This window comes from Cyprinus carpio, chromosome B22 (assembly GCF_018340385.1).
Source record: "Cyprinus carpio isolate SPL01 chromosome B22, ASM1834038v1, whole genome shotgun sequence".
Taxonomy (NCBI): Eukaryota; Metazoa; Chordata; class Actinopteri; order Cypriniformes; family Cyprinidae; genus Cyprinus; species Cyprinus carpio.
In genome coordinates, this window is record NC_056618.1 from 3,290,499 (window position 1) to 3,306,375 (window position 15,877).

Genomic DNA, 15,877 nt, shown 5'->3' on the forward strand with positions numbered 1-15,877 from the left:
TTTCCAATAAGTTGCCCGCGTGTTGAAATTTTGCTCCTGGGAAACAGTCGATCTGCAGATCTGCATGATTAAAGGTGGAAATTCTGCCCACATTAGAGTCCCCAATGATGACATATTTTCTTTTAAGGTTTAGACTCCAATCTTGGTTCTTTCTAGTGGTATGAATATGTTTACTGGGTCTGCCCATCGATCTTGGGGTCTCTGGTGTCCCAGGAAGCGCTTGTTCAAACACGCGGTCAAATTCTGTCTCTCTCTCTTTTTCTGACCCGGCTGCCTCATCTATCTGTCCTATTTCATCTGCGTTCTCCTCTAAAAACCTCGTGAGAGCAGAACGCGGAGCGATACTAGTGAGTGAATCTTCATTAGATCCCTCTGAAAATAAGACAGGTGAAGACTCCAATCTGGTGAGGGAATGTCGTGCAGGCATCGGCGGTTGATGTACTTGAGCTACTGTGGTCACTCTGTTATCTCTTACAGTGTTTTCCTGTGCTACTGTTTCATTTACAATCTCTCTCGCAGTGATCTCTCCGTCTTTGATGGCGTTAGCTCCCACCGTTGTAGGAGGTTGAGCCTGTTTTGCTGTGTTTATTTCACCACTGGGTAGCTCAGTGATCTCATCTTCTTCCTCCAGCAGCAATCTTTGGTATAGTCTGCGGGGTGTTCTTTGTTCTAAGGGTGCTTGTGGCCTGACAGGCGTTGGTACTATGGCTGGGGTTTCTAATGGTGGGAAATCATGTTCATCAAACGACCACTCTCCTCTAGCCCCATTTGTCTGTGGAGATCTTTGTTCCAACAGAATGGGCGAGGTCTGTGCGTTCACTGTTTCTCTCTGTATTACTTCTATAATCCGATCCTGTACACGTGTGTCAGTGACTGTGCTCGCGGGAGCTCGAACACTGTGTCTCCTTTCCCCACCATTTCTCTCAGCGGTCATGTGTGCCAGAAATAGTGCTTCAGTTTTCTCAAATACCTCCTCTGTGATCCTATTTCTATAGTTTTTTCTGGCCCAGTTACATGCCACCTCGAAAGCCCATTTCCAATTGTCCTGATCCGTTCTCTCTTTCAGTTCTATGATTGCTCAATCTATCTCTTTCTCGTAATGTTCCTCTAAAATCACTTGTGTGTTATACATCCAATTTTTTGCATTACCCTCTAACAATTCTGCAGTTCGTCTTGTTGGGGCTGCTGGTTTCACTGTGTTAATCAAGAAATCTGTTAGCCTCTTAAAGCCACGTGGGATATTGTTCGTGACTTTAGTGGTGACTTTTTGTAAGAGATGTACAGTGCGTGTGAGTTCATACATCAGCTTCATCGTCAATTTGAGCTTAGGAGATGGTGGTGTGTACTCCGAGTCTCCACCGTGTCTGGACTGTTCAAAGTACCTTTGACGCCCCCCCTGTCTCCCTCTTCTAGGGGTGAAGCGGTTTCCTCTATCCCGGTTTATGTGGTGTGTGTTGTAGTTGTATGTGTCTCTGTTGTATGTTGTATTGGAGTTAATGTCTTTGTTTCTTTTGTTACCAACCGCCGTTGGTGCTCTCGAATCTAAGATGGAAGCACGAGCAGAGTCTGAATAAACATCTCTCTATCTTATTGTTTGCGCTGTAGGCCACTCGGTCTCTACATACTCGTCTTCCTGTCTTACGTGTTCATCGTATCTCCTCTGATCCTCCACACGTTGTGTGAGATCATCATGTCTGGTTTGATCAGCAAATCTATCGCTACAGTAGTTACTGTTATAATATTCTCTCTGTCTGTACCTCGGTGGTGGTTCCTCGTCAAAATCTATAACGTCCGTTGGTTTTTGACCTCGAGGAAGTGCCCACCGTGTGAATTTACGATTGTGACCCTTTCTGTTTTTCATTTTATTCTGAGTAATAGGTTCATGTGTGGACTCATTTCTTTTTCTCCATGTTGGATCCACACGAGCATCTGTGTTTGCTGTGTGTTCCTCATCAAACCTCAAAAGGTCACGATTTTCTCCGTTGTCATAATCTGTTTCTCTGAAGTCAGAGTAGATTTTTTTAAAGTCAAAATCGGTATTTCTGTGTGCCCACCGTGTGAATTTATGATTGTGACCCTTTCTGTTTTTCCTTTTATTCTGAGTAATCAGTTCATGTGTGAACTCATTTCTTTCTCTGTTTTCATAATCTGTTTCTCTGAAGTCATAGTCGGTATTTCTAAAGTCAAAATCGGCATTTCTGAAGTACTGATTCATTTTTCTGTTGTCAAAATCTGTTTCTCTGATGTCACGTTCGGTGTGAATGAAATCAAAAATAGTAGGGAGGCGTCTTTTGCCTCTACCTTCATTTCTGCTCCATCTTTGTGAGTAAGTAGCCCGTAAACGGGCTTTTGGGGGGGCATCCTCCCTTCCCAAGCGGCGAGAATTATTTTTAAATTCTCTAAATGAGCGGTCCCTGTCCTCAAACCGCCTTGGGAAGTGAGAAGTGCCAGCACGATTGTGTGTAATGAAGTTTCTGTTGTTTGATTCTCTCTCGTGATCAGCTGGATGTACATTTAGATCGATACGGCGACGTGGAACTTCTCCTCGTTCCCTACGTGCTCTGTATGCGTACATTGCAGCTGATTACACGGTCAAAAATCTAAAAAAATTCCCAGGAATTTCACAATTAAACGACGCTTAGTGAAATCGCGACGTAAAACGTATATTTATTCCTATAACAGTAGGAATTAGCTATTTTTAATCCTAGGAATTAAGGTACCTCTTAGAAGAAATCATGTGTTTAAGACTATATGGAGAGAAAGACAGTATTGTATCCTAACCCGTGATTCACTGTCGTTTTCGAGAGTTCCCGTGTTTAATCATTCCCTCTCAGATTTAAGTGCCACAAGTATGATTAATCAAGACCAGAAGTAAATTATCCAAGTCTAACTGTGGAGTATTTACTCTACTTCCATCTAGAAATTGCATCTAACCTTCCCTCTCACCCGCGATATATAGTAATGTATATCCGTTCTGTTACACCGCAAGAAAACCAACCCTACATTGGAACCTTATCTCATAAATATACTTTTATGTAACAAAATAGAATGTAGTTGGTCCAATCACAATATACTCCTTCAGTGTGAAGAGGAATGTGCGGGGCCAGGGGCCGCAGGACTCCGCCCCACAATCCCACAGGCCCATAGGCGAGTACTGGCTGTGTTAGGAGCGAATGAGATCCAGAAGCTGAAACATAGTTCAACATCGGTACATGCACTGTCCTTCTTATACTCCTAATGTGAAACATAGTTCAACATCGGTACATGAGAGCCCCACAGCCCAGGCCCACAAACCCCCAGAGAAATCCTTTTTAAATTCATTATTTATAATACAATAGATGTAATGGATAGGGTTAGAATATATAGGTTTCAAACGATCAGGGGGTAGAATGAGTAGGTTTTAGATGTAGTGTGGTTAACTTAACAGGTGCTTAGTAGGTGTAGTATTAGTTAGCTTTAGTTAGGTTTAGGTGTAGTTAGTGCTTGGATTTAAGTTTAGTTGTACTTGGTAACTGGGTTTAGGTGTAGTATAGTTAACTTGGTTAAGTTTAGGTGTAGTGAAGTCGACCTCCGATCCAAAAGCCTCCCCAATGTATTGGGGTTGTAGGGTTAGAGTGATTAGGGTTTACCCGGTTCATACAGTGGTTACCAATGGTTAAGTTTAGAGGCCAGGGGTGGGTATAGCCACGGGGTTACTATGGTGGGTTTAGAGCCAGTTAGTATAGCCATAGGAGTTACTAACTGGTAGGTTTAGGGCCAGGGTTGAGTATAACGCTGGGTGGTTGCTAACGGGTAGGTTTAGATTCAGGGTGGGTATAGCCATAGGAATTACTAGGGTTAGGGTTAGGGCCAGGGTTGGTATAGCGGCTACAGGGTTACTACTTGGGTAGGTTTAAGATTGAGGGTGGAGTATAGCCATAGGAGTCTACTTGGGTAGGTTTAGGGCCAGGGGTTGGTATAGCGGCTGGGGTTACTACTTGGGTAGGTTTAGTGCCAGGGTGGGTATAGCCATAATAATTACTTTGGGAGACATGGGAGGTAACTCTTTGTATGAGTCTGTGTCTGTGTCTGTGTCTCATCTACTCATCTAAATAAACCCCAGGGGTTGATGTCACGACCTCACTGCAGGTGCAAGACTAAAATCACAGACCACACACACACACAGAAGCATATGATAATCAGGCATACTTTGTTCATTCACTCAAAAGTCCCTTCTTAACAATTTACGTTTAGTCCATGACCATAAAAGGAACAGATCATTATGACAATGAGATCGCTTATTTTCTAGCTTAGGCACAAGCTTCTATGTACACATACTTACACACACACACACACACACACACACACACAGAACAGCCCCACCTATCACCATCTCTTCATGAAGTTCAGACCATCATGCTTGAGTGCTCAAGAACAAGTTTGGGTCAGGCAGGGGGGGGGGGATCAACGGGGCCCAAGGCCTTGAGGGAAATCCCTGGAGAGCAAGTAAAACGACTGTTTCAAGAGCTGGTTAAAATTCTTAAGTTTTATTACTCCCTTTCTCTTACAGAGCTGTTGACAAAAAAGAAAGCATGGAGAAGTGCGATGTCAAAAGAAATAGAAATAATTCCCACATAGACGTTTTACGATGGAAACTTCAACCGAAATGTAATTTCACTCCAAAGAGTAAAAACCCCATATTATATGAGAGAGAGAGAAAAAGCATGTGTGTGTGTGTGTATGTGAATGTGTGTAGAGAGAGAGAGATGGGGAGCACTGGTGGTTTTATTTCTGTGAAGTATTAAGGCAAATAACAAAGAATAAATAATAATCAAACAATAATTTAATAAAAATACTTATAATTTATTTATAAAAATTATTTCTATTTAGAATTTGCTTATTTTTCTTTTCTTTTTTTTAAAAAAAAAAAGCAAAAATAAAATGAAAAAACATTTAATATTCTGCATGATTTTCTAAAGGTAAAAACAAACAAACAAACAAACAATGTTTTACTGAAAAACTGTGATACTGACTATTTGTAAGAAAAAAATGTTTATACAAACAGAAGCATTTCACTAGTGGTTTCAGTCTTTTGGAGCTCTCTGTGTGTTACAATTATTTTAAGAAAAAAAAATGAAATGATGTATTTTTTTATAAACGGGCTGTTTTGACTGTGTGCTGACCATTCCATATGCTCCATTGATGGCGCCATGCAGCCAGCATGAGGTGATCTGGGAGAGGCAGCCATTCTCTGGCTTCAAACATGTCATAATGTTCTCTTGCTGTTACTCTCTCAGCAAGGTCAGAAGTGACTTCTGGGAAGTCTTGGTGTTTGACATTAAAAATAAGTTTTTCCCTTTTGCTGGCTCAATCCGGAGCCTGAAACAAATGTCACTACACTATCCACTAGTATCAGATGTGAAGATGAGGGGGCCAAAAAGCTTACATGGAGGTAAACAACAAGCGGTTTTAACATGGACAGCAAAATGGACAGTATGAGTAACAAGCGAATCATCAGCAGTTTTGGGCAGCCAGTGAACAAACCAAAACCAAGTGTCTGGCAACATATATTTAAATTCATCCATCAAATAAAAAGCCACCATACCGCCTTCTCCTCACTCCCTGGTTATCCACATTTTGTACTGTGCAAATGAATTTTGTCCACACAGGGCCACCATAGACTTCCTGTAACGTTCGTTTAGCCTGATTGTGGATATGAATAAAAAGAGGGACGAACTGCAGTTTTTATCTATTTCAGCCCCAAAATCCCGGTCCTCACCACAGGGCCAGTTTTGAAAAAGGTTTCCTTTTTAAATGAAACTAGTTCTTAGGGTTTTTTTTATAAAAATTAGGGGGAAAAAAACCCCCCCCCCCCATGAGAGTCTGTCACAGGTTCAGTATGAAAAGAATTATGCCCAGACCACAGCAGCACAACAGTGTGATAAAGAACTACGGCAGCTATTATCAGAGGGAAAACCCCCACATGAAATAATATGCTTCAGCATAAAACATAGTGCCTTTTAAGCAAATAAGAATTAAATGTGAGAAACATTAAACACTCAGAAGACTATAATTACTCTGTCTCATTCAGAACCCGTTCAGTCCAACTACTGTGCTTGTCACTGCCAGACAGTGCCAGACGTCTAAATATGGTAGTCTGCGAAATGGCTGGATACTGGGAGCAGAGGCTTAAATCCAAGCAAGGGCCATAACAAAATGTTGATTGACCTTGACACTTCCAATTGGTCATTTAAACATGACTAAAGTTTTTTCCTGAATTTAAAATACTTTTTGCTGCCAAGTTTATATATACATTTAAATAATCATATGTTTTAATGATCCATTTGGATGTGTCAGGCTCAGTTATAGAAACACTACTAGTTATATGTACACTATACCATTCAAAAAATTTTGATGTCAGTAGATTTTTTTTTTGAAGTCCCTTTTAAGCTTTAAAAAAAAAGAATTTATATACAAAATTCGAAAAAAATTATTTGTAAAAATTTTTTCCCCAAAAAATGTTTATTATTAATAATTTTGAAAATCTTTCTGAAATTTAAAAAAAAAAGAAAAAGAAAAAAGTTTAAAAAAACCGCCAAAAAATTTTTTTTTTTGTTTTAAAAGGGGTTTCGCTCAAAAATTTTTTTTTCCGTTTTATTTTGGGAAATTTTCCCTTGTAAGAATTGTTTGAGGATTAATTTGGGAAACTTTGGGGGAAAAAACCCTTGGGTTTTTTAACGAAAAAAGGTTTAAAAACGATGAAATTTTGTGAATAAAGGTTTTTTGGGAAAAACCTTTAAAGTTTCTTTTAAAAAGTATTTAGGGTGGCCAGGTTTTTTTTAAGTTGCCCAAAACACATTTTTTTGGGGGGAAGCATGGCCTGATGGTGTTCAGCATGGCCATTTGGGTGCAGTCTGAATGTAAATGGGTTTAGCTAAATGGATGTTTACAAATTAAGTGCAATTAAGCATTATACGCGATGGCTTTGTGAGACAAACCCAAAAGTGAAATTTTCGTTTGGACAAGTGCAGGGATAAGCAGATAGTTATTTGGGGGTTTTTTTTCCAGACTTCAAAAGCAAAAATTTAAAGTTAATTAGTTTAGAGCTCACCAAGGCAATTACCGGTGAATACCCCAAACTGAAACAAGGACACCCCTACGGGAAACAAAGCCCCTAACAAAACAAAACAGGGTTTTTCCAAAATGATGGCATCACTATTGAGAACAGAAAGGGGTTTTTAGGAGTCGAAAATGGAAATAAAAAATTTTTTATATGGTATATGCATGTGATTTCCCGGGGGTGGGGGGTTTTGGACCAAAAAGGGACAGGAAAAAAGCCCCAAGTGGACTTTTTTTTTTAAAAAGACCCGGCCGAAATGTGTTAAAGCTGGGTGACTTATTTAAAGAACGCCCAAAATCATACCAGTCCCGCTGGTCTTTTTCGACGCCATTCCATCCTTGAATGTTCCCAAAAAAATTTTTTGCACAGCGCAATTAAAAAAAAACTCTAAAAATGAGGCCCGTTTAAAAAAAAAACTGCCCGTTTGGGAAACATGAAAAAAAAACTGAGATTTGGTTAAGGGCTCTCTTTTAAAAGGGTTTTCGTGATGACCCGTGTTGGTGAAGGGTGATGAAAAAATGATTTGGGCATGATAAGGAGGGAAATGGGCAAAACTGAAACGGATCAGGGTGGGGATTGGGCCCGGTTTTCCCCCCTGTGTGGGCCAGCCATAGCCGTTAAAGGGTTTTAATGGGCAGTGGTTTTATGGTGGTTGGCTTTGAGCAGCAGGAAAAAGGGAAAAAAAGGGGGATTATAAAACAGGAAGAGGGAGGGGGAAGAGAGGGAGGGGGGGGGAAGAGAGAGGGAAATGGGAACCCCAAACCTTTTACCTCATTTTTTGTTAATTTTTTTATTATTCTAGAGTGAGAACCCCTACTTCCACAACAATTTAAAAAATCTATATTAATTTGATAATTATATTTTTATATATATATACACACAAACACCACACACACACAAACCCCCAACACGAAAAATATCACATTTTGCATACAAAAAATGTAGGGGGAAACCCTCCCGTTAGTTTTTTCTGCCCCTCTATTTTTTTCCCAAACCCCCCAAAAGGGGAAGAAAAGAAGAATGAAAAAAAACGAAAAAATATAAAAATTTCCTCACAACAGCTTCTTTCAATTTATTAATTAAAACTTTTTTTATGGACTTCCCAGGACTTTTAATGTGTGTTTTGTACAAGAGAGGTGGGCGACCTAATGTTGTTTATGCTGGGATGGAATATAGAGAGAAGAAAGATGTTTTTATTTCTTGCCATGTTTTAAAATCTTATGTTTGCTCTCTTGTCATGTGTTTCTTGTTCTTTTTTTGGCAATTACACAGATATAATGACTCACAATACAGTGCATCTCTCACTCACTTAATCAAATGTCAATATCATCTTTTAGTCTCCAAAGCCAATCATAAAAGAGTATTACAAACGTAAACATCAACAACTAACATACTTTACAAATACTTAATCAATTTGTTCAGAAACACTAATTCATCTTGTCATTAATGTTATTGTTAGTAAATAAATATATAAATACATGCAGTATATTTCTCAACAATCCGAAAACTTCCAGGATTAAGTAGATTCTGAATCCAGGTTTTGAACCTTCACAGAAACTCTTGGATCCACACGAGCATCCGTGTTTGCTGTTTGTTCCTCATCAAACCTCAAAAGGTCACGATTTTTCTCTGTTGTCATAATCTGTTTCTCTGAAGTCAGAGGTCGGTTTTTCTAAAGTCAAAATCGGTATTTCTGTGTGCACCAACGTGTGAATTTACGATTGTGACCCTTTCTGTTTTTCCTTTTATTCTGAGTAATCGGTTCATGTGTGAACTCATTTCTTTCTCTGTTGTCATAATCTGTTTCTCTGAAGTCATAGTCGGTATTTCTAAAGTCAAAAATCGGCATTTCTGAAGTACTGATTCGTTTTTCTGTTTGTCAAAATCTGTTTCACTGATGGTCACGTTCGGTATGAATGAAGTCAAAAATAGTAGGGAGGCGTCTTTTGCCTCTACCTTCAGTTCTGCTCCATCTTTGTGAGTAAGTAGCCCGTAAACGGGCTTTTGGGGGGGCATCCTCCCTTCCCAAGCGGCGAGAATTATTTTTAAATTCTCTAAATGAGCGGTCCCTGTCCTCAAACCGCCTTGGGAAGTGAGAAGTGCCATGGTTGTGTGTAGTGAAATTTCTGTTGTCAGATTCTCTCTCGTGATCAGCTGAGTGTTCATATAGATCGATACGGCGACGTGGAACTTCTCCTCGTTCCCTACGTGCTCTGTATGAGTACATATCAGCTGAGTACACGGTCAAAAATAATAAAAAAATAAAAAAAATTCAAAAAAAATTCCCAGGAATTTCACAACTGAACGACGCTTAGTGAATTCGCGACGTTTCGAAGCAAAAACAGCTTCTTCTTCTTCAGCAATGTATCACTATAGCGTCGCTAGGTAATTAGTAACTGTGGAAACACGAGCGCAGGTGTTGCTACTCGGACTGATTCAACGCGAATGATTAGAGACGCGCCCCTCCCGCTACTGAGTATCAACGAGGTCGCTGTGATGACGTCATCCCGCAGCGCCTCGGATAATGCCGTTTCTATGGGAAAAACACGGTTTAAAAGTGTTTTAAAAATATGAAACTTCAAAATCATGTTCTTAAAAAAAACTTCTATTCATTCTCCATCGTAATCAACGTTTTTTAGTCTTTTAATACAGTGCCCTTGGTCGTTATCATGAAATCAACCTTTTTTGCTCTCACCTTTTCCCATTTAACTTTAATTATCTTAATATGAGTGTCTTAATCATGTTTATCTGCTTTTAAATTCATCATTTGTCACATTTTGGATCCCTACGATTTTTAAACTCATGTGCTCCAAGTATTAATTGTTTTTAAACGTATATTTATATCCTATAACAGTAGGAAATTGTATTTTAATCCTAGAATTAAGTACCTCTTATAAAAATCATGTGTTTAAGAATATATGGAGAGAAAGAAGTATTTTATCATAAACCGTGATTCACTGTAGTTTTCGAGAGGTCCGGTGTTTAATCATCCGCTCACATTTAAGTTCCACAATTATATTAATCAATAACAGAAGTAAATTTATCCATTCAACTGTGTATTATTTACTCTACTTCATCTGAATTGCTCTACATTTCCTCTAAAACCGATATATAAATGTATATCCGTTTGTACACAGCAAGAAACCAACACTACATTGGAACTTATCTCATAATATACTTTATGTAACAAAATAGAATTTAGTTGTCCATCACAATATACCCTTCAGTGTGAAGAGGGAATGTGCGGGCCAGGGCCGCAGGACTCCGCCCCACAGATCCCACAGGCCCATAGGCGAGGTACTGGCTGTGTTAGGAACGAATGAGATCCAGAAGCTGAAACATAGTTCAACATCGGTACATGCACTGTCCTTCTTATACTCCTAATGGCCACCTGTTTTCACACCGCTCGAGCAGAGCCCCACAGCCCAGGCCCACAACAACCCCCCGGAAAAGAGAAATCCTTTTTAAATTCATTATTTATAATACAATAGATGTAATGGATAGGGTTAGAATATATAGGTTTCAAACGATCAGGGGTAGAATGAGTAGGTTTAGATGTAGTGTGGTTAACTTGGTTAAGTTTAGGTGTAGTATAGTTAGCTTTGTTAGGTTTAGGTGTAGTGAAGTTAACTTGGTTAAGTTTAGGTGTAGTGAAGTTAACTTGGTTAAGTTTAGGTGTAGCAAAGTTAACTTGGTTAAGTTTAGGTGTAGTATAGTTAACTTGGTTAAGTTTAGGTGTAGTATAGTTAGCTTCGTTAGGTTTAGGTGTAGTATAGTTAGCTTCGTTAGGTTTAGGTGTAGTATAGTTAACTTGGTTAAGTTTAGGTGTAGTATAGTTAACTTGGTTAAGTTTAGGTGTAGTATAGTTAGCTTCGTTAGGTTTAGATGTAGTGTAAAAGAGAAAATATAGAAAGAAGAGGAAATATAAAAAATATATAAAGAGAGAGCAATTCAGATTTAGTCAGGCCTTGCCTCTCTCAGACCTCATTGAGGCCCCTTGGGTATAATGTACCCAATTTTTTGATCCAACTTCTCTCTGCCTTGAGTCTATCTTTTAGATCCCAGAGAGAGTTGGCTTGGAGCACCGTGGCTCTGAGAGAGGGAAGGCCGTGGGACATGAAGTGTCTTACAATGAATCTACGTTTTTCTATTTTGTTTATAATGTTATGAGTATGCTGATAAATTCTCTTTCTAAGTTCATTCTTCGTCTGTCCCACGTATTGTCTCTTGCACTTATTGCAAAAGATCATATATACACAGTTGGCGGTTTCCACTGAAGTATTTGAATCAACCTGAAAGATCTGTTTACTGGTCCTATTCTTTACCCATCTCAAGTGCACATAATATTTACACGATCCTGCTTTGGGATTCATATTGGTATTAAGACTTTGTATTTTGCTTTGTACTAAAATATCCAATAGATTTTTATTTCTTTTATAGGCCGCAATTGGTTTGTGATTCTGTAAATGAGAAGTCTCTTTCAAAAACTCAGTAAAATTTTGTTTAGTAGCCCAATTTAGTTGTGTGCTTTGAGATGAGTAAAAGGTGACCAAAGGTATAATTTTCTCTTCCGTATTTTGAGCTGGCAGTGCAGGTTTCTCGATGTAATCTTTGAATTCTCTTAAGACATTTCTCAGAAACGGTCTCGTATAGCCTCTGTGGTTTGAGTGCTTTAAATAAAATTTTGACCGCTTTTAAAAATTCTTCTTTCTGTGAGCATATACGGTGGAATCTCAACAATTGTGATTTAAGTATCCCTTTGAAAGTGTGTCTCGGGTGGAAACTACTCCTATGTAATAGGCAATGTGTATCCGTCTCCTTAAAGTAGACCTTATAGTCTAGTTGGTTGCTCTGTTGAAATTTAGGTCCTTTATAAGTCACTACATCTAAAAAATTGACTCTTTCACTGTCCAACTCAAATTTTATTTTAATAGATCTTTCATGTTGATTCAAGTGCTCAGTAAATTTTATGAAATCCTCTTTCGAGTACGTCCACACTCCCCAGATGTCATCTAAAAATCTGAAATACGAAAACGGTTTAAGTGGTGCCGTAGCCAAAGCAGTCTCTTCCCAATGAGCCATGAAAATATTAGCATACGAGGGTGCAAAGCGTTTTCCCATCGCAGTTCCTTTTATTTGTAAGAAGTATTTCGAGTGGAATTCAAAATCGTTTTTAGTCAAGTTGATTTCTAGTAGCTTTAATAAATATTCATCCGGTCGTTTGCTGTCTGGGTATCTGCGCATGCACCCCCGTACTGCTTCAAGGCCTGCTTTGGTTTCTATGTTTGTATAGAGACTGTCTATGTCGATCGTGAACAACAGTGAATCAGAAGGGATCCTGAGTTCCTGGGTCTTCTGTATAAAGTCATAGGTATCCTTTAAATAACTGTTATGTTTCTGTGATATACTATTTAGATGATATTCAATAAATTCTGCTATATTATACGTTTCGCTGTTACAATCGGATACTATCGGTCTCCCTGGTGGTATCTTATCTGGAATACTCCAACCTTTCGAATTTTTATGTATTTTTGGGAGTAAATAAAATCTTCTAGCTCTAGGTACTCCCGGACCCAACAGGTATTCCTTCTGTTTACTGTTGATAATTTTATTTTCATACATCTCTTCTAGGATCTCTTTAACTTCTATCTGGGTATGTGGATATATAGGCTCCACTAGAGGGCGATAATGTTCAGTATTCTCTAGCTGTCTCATGCCTTCCCAAATATAATCGTTCCTGCTCATAATTACAACCGCGTTGCCTTTATCGGCCGGTTTTACTACTATCTTTTTGTTTTTCTTTAATGAACTCAGTGCTCTTTCTTCACTGGTGGTCAGATTGGGGATCTCATTTCTTTCCCAGTGTAAATGTTTAAATGCTTTTAAATCAGCTTCCACAATTTCCGTGATCTGTTGGGGTAGACTGGAGAGAGGGGGAGTCCAATCTGAACCACCAGTGAACGGTTTCTTTTCTTTTCTTTTTCTTTTTCTTTCAAAGAAGGCTTCCAACTTAAGCCTTCTATGATATTTCTGAAGGCCTCTGAGTAATTCACCTCTTTGTGTTTTTTTATTTTTCGGTGCAGGAACGAAAGACAGTCCCTTCAATAAGACTGCCGTTTGATCATCTGTGAGACTGAGCGATGGTGCTAAATTCACTATTAATTTCTCAGTGCCATCACTCGGCCTGATGTTCACGAGAAGTTTAAACGGTTCATCCAATGGTTCAGCATTGCTTTTGCTGTTCCAGCAGTCCAGTGTATACGATCCTCCTCCACCTCAAAATCCTCCCTGGGAAGCTCTTCAATGGAAATCAATGTGTCCCTTATATATTTGTTCATCTTTTCTAAATGGACCTGTTCATCCAAGGGTAGATTTTTAGAAAAGTTGACCAACGGGAAATACAAATCTGTGTGTGGCAATCGGCTTCTCGCCATTCTGTATGTTCTATGTATCTCCTTAATGGTGAGCCCAATACATCTCTGTGCTCGGTTATTAATCCCCAGAGAAAAGATCAGCAACTCAGGCTCCATCGCTATGGTGGCCTTTTCCATCAAGTTGCCCGCGTGTTGGAATTTCGCTCCCGGGAAACAGTCGATCTGCAGATCTGCATGATTAAAGGTGGAGATTCTACCCACATTAGAGTCCCCAATGATGACATATTTTCTTTTGAGGTTTAGACTCCAATCTTGGTTCTTTCTAGTGGTATGAATATGTTTACTGGGTCTGCCCATCGATCTTGGGGTCTCTGGTGTCCCAGGAAGCGCTTGTTCAAACACGCGGTCAAATTCTGTCTCTCTCTCTTTTTCTGACCCGGTTGCCTCATCTTTCTGTCCTATTTCATCCGCGTTCTCCTCTAGAAACCTCGTGAGAGCAGAACGCGGAGCGATACTAGTGAGTGAACCTTCATTAGATCCCTCTGAAAATAAGACAGGTGAAGACTCCAATCTGGTGAGGGAATGTCGTGCAGGCACCGGCGGTTGATGTACTTGAGCTACTGTGATCACTCTGTTATCTCTTACAGTGTTTTCCTGTGCTACTGTTTCATTAACAGTCTCCCTCGCAGTGATCTCTCCGTCTTTGATGGCGTTAGCTCCCTCCGTTGTAGGAGGTCGAGCCTGTTTTGCTGTGTTTATTTCACCACTGGGTAGCTCAGTGATCTCATCTTCTTCCTCCAGCAGCAATCTTTGGTATAGTCTGCGGGGTGTTCTTTGTTCTAAGGGTGCTTGTGGCCTAGCAGGCGTTGGTACTATGGCTGGGGGTTCTAATGGTGGGAAATCATGTTCATCAAACGACCACTCTCCTCTAGCCCCATTTGTCTGTGGAGATCTTTGTTCCAACAGAATGGGCGAGGTCTGTGCGTTCACTGTTTCTCTCTGTATTACTTCTATAATCTGATCCTGTACACGTGTGTCAGTGATTGTGCTCGCGGGAGCTCGAACACTGTGTCTCCTTTCCCCACCATTTCTCTCAGCGGTCATGTGTGCCAGAAATAGTGCTTCAGTTTTCTCAAATACCTCCTCTGTGATCTTATTCCTATAGTTCTTTCTGGCCCAGTTACATGCCACTTCGAAAGCCCGTTTCCAATCGTCCTGATCTGTTCTCTCTTTCAGTTCTATGATTGCTCGATCTATCTCTTTCTCATAGTGTTCCTCTAGAATCACTTGTGTGTTATACATCCAATTTTTTGCATTACCCTCCAACAATTCTGCAGTTCGTCTTGTTGGGGCTGCTGGTTTCACTGTGTTAATCAAGAGATCTGTTAGTCTCTTAAAGCCACGTGGGGTATTGTTCGTGACTTTAGTGGTGATTTTTTGTAAATGGTGTACAGTGCGTGTGAGTTCATACATCAGCTTCATCGTCAATTTGAGCTTAGGAGATGGTGGTGTGTACTCCGAGTCTCCACCGTGTCTGGACTGTTCGAAGTACCTTTGACGCCCCCCCTGTCTCCCTCTTCTAGGGGGGAAGCGGTTTACTCTATCCCTGTTTATGTGGTGTGTGTTGTAGTTGTATGTGTCTCTGTTGTATGTTGTATTGGTGTTAATGTCTCTGTTTCTTTTGTTACCAACCGCCGTTGGTGCTCTCGAATCTAAGATGGAAGCACGAGCAGAGTCTGAATAAACATCTCTCTGTCTTACTGTTTGCGCTGTAGGCCACTCTGTTTCTACATACTCGTCTTCCTGTCTTACCTGTTCATCGTATCTCCTCTGATCCTCCACACGTTGTGTGAGATCATCACGTCTGGTTTGATCAGCAAGTCTATTGCTACGGTAGTTACTGTTATAATATTCTCTCTGTCTGTACCTCGGTGGTGGTTCCTCGTCAAAATCTATAACGTCCGTTGGTTTTTGACCTCGAGGAAGTGCCCACCGTGTGAATTTACGATTGTGACCCTTTCTGTTTTTCATTTTATTCTGAGTAATCGGTTCATGTGTAAACTCATTTCTTTTTCTCCATGTTGGATCCACACGAGCATCCGTGTTTGCTGTGTGTTCCTCATCAAACCTCAAAAGGTCACGATTTTCTCTGTTGTCATAATCTGTTTCTCTGAAGTCAGAGTCGGTTTTTCTAAAGTCAAAATCGGTATTTCTGTGTGCCCACCGTGTGAATTTACGATTGTGACCCTTTCTGTTTTTCCTTTTATTCTGAGTAATCGGTTCATGTGTGAACTCATTTCTTTCTCTGTTGTCATAATCTGTTTCTCTGAAGTCATAGTCGGTATTTCTAAAGTCAAAATCGGCATTTCTGAAGTACTGATTCGTTTTTCTGTTGTCAAAATCT